The sequence below is a fragment of the Manis pentadactyla genome, chromosome 6 (assembly GCF_030020395.1).
Source record: "Manis pentadactyla isolate mManPen7 chromosome 6, mManPen7.hap1, whole genome shotgun sequence".
Lineage (NCBI taxonomy): Eukaryota > Metazoa > Chordata > Mammalia > Pholidota > Manidae > Manis > Manis pentadactyla.
Genome location: NC_080024.1, coordinates 1,180,284 through 1,186,549, shown reverse-complemented (window position 1 = coordinate 1,186,549; position 6,266 = coordinate 1,180,284).

The following is a 6,266-nucleotide window of genomic DNA, read 5'->3' as shown; positions in this document are numbered from 1 at the left end:
AGACAAAAACCACATGATCATCTCCATAGATGCTGAAAAAGCATTTGACAAAGTTCAACATCCATTCATGTTAAAAACTCTCAGCAAAATGGGAATAGAGGGCAAGTACCTCAACATAATAAAGGCCATCTATGATAAACCCACAGCCAACATTATATTGAACAGCGAGAAGCTGAAAGCATTTCCTCTGAGATCGGGAACTAGACAGGGATGCCCACTCTCTCCACTGTTATTTAACATAGTACTGGAGGTCCTAGCCACGGCAATCAGACAAAACAAAGAAATACAAGGAATCCAGATTGGTAAAGAAGAAGTAAAACTGTCACTATTTGCAGATGACATGATACTGTACATAAAAAACCCTAAAGACTCCACCCCAAAACTACTAGAACTGATATCGGAATACAGCAAAGTTGCAGGATACAAAATCAACACACAGAAATCTGTGGCTTTCCTATATACTAACAATGAACCAACAGAAAGAGAAATCAGGAAAACAACTCCATTCACAATTGCATCAAAAAAAATAAAATACCTAGGAATAAACCTAACCAAAGAAGTGAAAGACTTATATTCTGAAAACTACAAGTCACTCTTGAAAGAAATTAAAGGGGACACTAACAGATGGAAACGCATCCCATGCTCGTGGCTAGGAAGAATTAATATCGTCAAAATGGCCATCCTGCCCAAAGCAATATACAGATTTGATGCAATCCCTATGAAACTACCAGCAACATTCTTCAATGAACTGGAACAAATAATTCAAAAATTCATATGGAAACACCAAAGACCCCGAATAGCCAAAGCAATCCTGAGAAAGAAGAATAAAGTAGGGGGGATCTCACTCCCCAACTTCAAGCTCTACTATAAAGCCATAGTAATCAAGACAATTTGGTACTGGCACAAGAGCAGAGCCACAGACCAATGGAACAGACTAGAGAATCCAGACATTAACCCAGACATATATGGTCAATTAATATTTGATAAAGGAGCCATGGACATACAATGGCGAAATGACAGTCTCTTCAACAGGTGGTGCTGGCAAAGCTGGACAGCTACATGTAGGAGAATGAAACTGGACCATTGTCTAACCCCATATACAAAAGTAAACTCAAAATGGATCAAAGACCTGAATGTAAGCCATGAAACCATTAAACTCTTGGAAGAAAACATAGGCGAAAACCTCTTAGACATAAACATGAGTGACCTCTTCTTGAACATATCTCCCCGGGCAAGGAAAACAACAGCAAAAATGAGTAAGTGGGACTATATTAAGCTGAAAAGCTTCTGTACGGCAAAAGACACCATCAATAGAACAAGAAGGATCCCTACAGTATGGGACAATATATTTGAAAATGACACATCCGATAAAGGCTTGACGTCCAGAATATATAAGGAGCTCACACGCCTCAACAAACAAAAAACAAATAACCCAATTAAAAAATGGGCAGAGGAACTGAACAGACAGTTCTCCAAAAAAGAAATACAGATGGCCAACAGACACATGAAAAGATGCTCCACATCGCTAATTATCAGAGAAATGCAAATTAAAACTACAATGAGGTATCACCTCACACCAGTAAGGATGGCTGCCATCCAAAAGACAAACAACAACAAATGTTGGCGAGGCTGTGGAGAAAGGGGAACCCTCCTACACTGCTGGTGGGAATGTAAGTTAGTTCAACCATTGTGGAAAGCAGTATGGAGGTACATCAAAATGCTCAAAACAGACTTACCATTTGACCCAGGAATTGCACTCCTAGGAATTTACCCTAAGAACGCAGCAATCAAGTTTGAGTAAGACAGATGCACCCCTATGTTTATTGCAGCACTATTTACAATAGCCAAGAATTGGAAGCAACCTAAATGTCCATCAATAGATGAATGGATAAAGAAGATGTGGTACATATACACAATGGAATACTACTCAGCCATAAGAAAAGGGCAAATCCAATCATTTGCAGCAACATGGATGGAGCTGGAGGGTATTATGCTCAGTGAAACAAGCCAAGCGGAGAAAGAGAAATACCAAATGATTTCACTTATCTGTGGAATATAAGAACAAAGGAATAACTGAAGGAACAAAACAGCAGCAGAATCACAGAACTCAAGTATGGACTAACAGGTACCAAAGGGAAAGGGACTGGGGAGGATGGGTGGGTAGGGAGGGATAAGGGGGGGAGAAGTAGGGGGGTATTAAGATTAACATACATGGGGGGGTAGGAGAAAAGGGAGGGCTGTACAACACAGAGAAGGCAAGTAGTGATTCTACAACATTTTGCTATGCTGACGGACAGTGACTGTAAAGGGGTTTATAGGGGAGACCTGGTATAGGGGAGAGCCTAGTAAACATAATATTCGTCATGTAAGTGTAGATTAGTGATACGAAAAACAAAGCAAAAAAAAAAAAAAAAAGGGCAGTTCCTGTGTGGTAACCTCCAACGAGTTCTACACAAGGGTATAAAGGGCATATAAAAGTGTAGGCAAAGGGTCTGTTTGTGTCTATACAGAGGATCAAAGCCTAATTGGGCTACCCCGAAAATGAACTAAGATACGGTATGAAAAAGAACTTCCAATATCAGCACTCTCTGGAAGACTCATGCCAGAAGATGATCATCAAAAAACCCCAACAAAGATCCACGCACTGCTACAGCTGTAGATGCACTCATCCCACCAGCTCCTGGACTTGCCATGGGAATGAGGAAGGAGATATCTAAGCTGGCCTGTGCATACAGTAAAACAACAAATTTGACTGGATCTATACTGTTGGAACTCAATCAAGAATTAGGAGAAGTGCAAATTGTAGCGCTCCAAACTCTTACAACTACAGACTATTTACTGTTAAAAGAACATATGGCATGTGAACAGTCCCCAGGAATGGGTTGTTTTAATTTGCCTGATTTCTCTCAGACTGTTCAAGTTCAGTTGGACAATATCCACCATGTCATAGATAAGTTTTCACAAATGCCTAAGGTGCCTAACTGGTTTTCTTGGTTTCACTGGAGATGGCTGGTAATTACAGATATGCTTTGGTTATGTAACTATACTCCTATTATGTTAATGTGTGTGTGCAATTTAAGTAGTAGCTTAAAACCTATACATGCTGAAGTTACTCTACAAGAAGATATGTCAAAGAAATAATCAATCTTCCCATGTTTTCTTCCGCCTGCTACTTCTATAGCTTTTCTTCTTCCTTCCTAATTACAACCCTTAAATAGAATTCGTGCCTCATATCAAATTTACCGAGTATCATAACTCCTCCAAGTGGTAAAGATACCTCAAGCAAATGCTGGGCATAGAAGCCACAGGGCATAAATCTGCAAAGAAGTAAAAAGCTAACCTTTTCAAACAATAAGGCTTCCCTCTCACTTACCAACTTCACATTTCCCTGTATGGCCCCGGAAGATGACTGGTTAGCCAGAGACGGGTAAGATTCCTCAAGGGAGGAACAACCTAAGACAGGCACAGTCGCAGGGGGGCCATCAGGTGAGAAATTGGGGATCAACAGAGGTGAGGCTTAGAACCTCACCCCCCCCGTTCTGAGAGAAATCTTCTGCATACGTGGATGTTTTATTGCCCTGGTCTAGCTTGGATTAACACATAGTCTACAGGCACGCACCTGATCATCTACATTTGCTCTCTTACAACACTAAACTATGTTTTCTACCTTTATCTTGTATCTACCTACCACTTCAGCATTTTATTAAAAATAATAATAATAAAGAGAGAAATGTGGTATCCACATATAAATCAAGTATAAAAACCAAATGAGTATTCATATTTGAACTGACTGTTTAGAGTTCATAATGCATGAGCAAAACCGAAAGTTTCTGTGATGACTGCCCTTGTACTGTTCACCATGTAACTTATTCACTACGTAAGAATTTGTTCTCCATGTAAGAACTTGTTTGTTATGCCTCAGAAGATTGGAGACTGACGAAAATTAGGCTTGGGGTGGATTAATGATTGTGCATTGAGCATTGACTCCCCTATACAGAATTTTATTGTCGTTAACAACCATTTGATCAATAAATATGAGAGATGCCCTCACAAAAAAAAAAAAAAAAAAAAAAAAAGGACAGACTTCCAATGGTAAAATAAATAAGTAACCGGGATGTAATGTATAGCATAAGGAATATAGTCAAGATATTGTAACAGCTTGGTAGGGTGATAGCTGGAACCTAGAATTATGTATATAAATGTTCTACCACTGTGTTGTACACTTGAAACTAATGTAATGTAATACTGTGCGTCAAACTACCCTTCAATAAAAAATAATTATTTAAAAAAAAAAAAAAAAAAAAAAACAAAGCTACTTGGAGACATTAAGCAGATTGCTATTCCCAAACACAGCAGGCGAGACAGACCCCCTCTACCAGGAGACAGGCCAGGCCAGGGTAGCAATTTCAAGCTAATTTGCATTGAAGGAATAAAAGCATTCAGGAGGATAAAGAGGTCACCTTATATTGACCCAGGATACAATCAACTTCAAAGCTATTATGCATAAACAAAATGCAATAGATAGATGGCATTACGCAATAAAAACAGCTGGAAGCTATACAAAGAAAAATCTGCAAGGACCCAATAAGAGTGGGAGGCATCTCTCAGTCCTAACATATCAAGTAGATTTAAAATGATAAAGAATTTAGAATATGAGCATAAGAAAATGAATGAAAAATAAACATCTTGTGTTAATTATGCACCCTGCATACAGAAAATACACTCATTTAAATATTCACAATAACAGATCATCTAATATTCGCAATAAAGCACCACGGGTTGTACCAGCTGTGTCTAAACGGTGTCCATCATGCACCCATCAGTAAAAGCCTGTTGGTCATTCACCTCAATTGATTGATACCTATTCATTTCTTTATGAATTACAATTCATAGTGTTTGATTTAAAACTATAATACATCATGTCCATTCTAAAATGCACACAGAAGCCGACATTGTGCAAAGCTGTGGTAACAGTGATTAAGTAGCCGTTCGCCTCTTTCCTCCCTTGCGCTGACACGTGTTCCTGCTGGAACATACATGCCGACATCCGGGAGGTTTATATCGCAGACAAAACCTCAACAGACCCAAACCAGAAATGATCAAGACCACACTCCTTGATCACAACAAAAAAACAACAGACTGGAAATCACTGACAAAATTAAAACCAATCAAAAAGACAATAAAAACAATATCAAAGTCTGAAAACAAAACACAAATTTTTAAATGTTCTGTCAGACCAATGCTGGGTCAGGCAGAACACGAATCACAAAAGAGCTGGAGAACATGGATTTAAACTTCCACCCAAGAAAACCTCAGAGGTGGAGCTGGTGCTCTGGTGAGAGTCAAATGCGGTATGTACATATTTGTAAATAAAAATAGTAGCAATAAATATATCAAAACTTCTACCTCAAGAAGAAAAAAACAGTAGAATTACAGAAAACTGAAAAAATGAGCTAAAATGGTAAAGTCAGAAAGTAATGAGTTAGAAACATGCATTAGAATTGATAAATAAATCTAGGTGCTCATTCTTTGAAAAATTTAGTAAAATAGATACTCCCCCTTTTTTTTTGCAACTAGCATAACACTACTAAAATCTGTGGAGCACATGACAGACAAGGAAAACTATAGACTTTTGATACAAACATTTTAGAAAAATGTTAGAGAGCAAAATTAGTACCTTAAGTAACAGGACTGCATTATTCATCCTGAGAGTGCAAGGATGGTTCAAGAAATCAGTTTCACAAAGTAACAGGTAGAAGGAGAAAAACATGTGTTCATCCCAGCACTGTTTACAACTGTGAAAAATTGGACACAAACCAAATGCTCATCAAAGGTGCAGTTGATGAATAAACCATAGGCCGTCCTCACAATGGCCTCCACATAACCATCTACAAGAATTAGATAAATCTATATGTCTTGTATGGAGAGAATTGCAACATAAATTATTAAGTGAAAAGAGAAGTCAGAAAAGCAGTACAAGTGTATTAATATATAAATATGTGAAACATAAATATGGATAAAACACTTTATGCATTTGTAGGTAGAGGCCCGTGACTAGGAGGTCCCAGACAATGTCACCCCTAAAGGAAGGGTGTATATTGGGGAAGTAAGCCCTGGAGGCACCGTGGCTGGGTTCATGGCTCTTGCCCTCCTCCCGGGTGCTCGGCTGGCTCACGTGACCTTGAGCCACTGTGCAATGTCTTGTTGCTAAATTCCTGGCAGGGAGCAATCCTGCAGGTCTGTCCCAAGAGGCTGTTTCTTCTGCC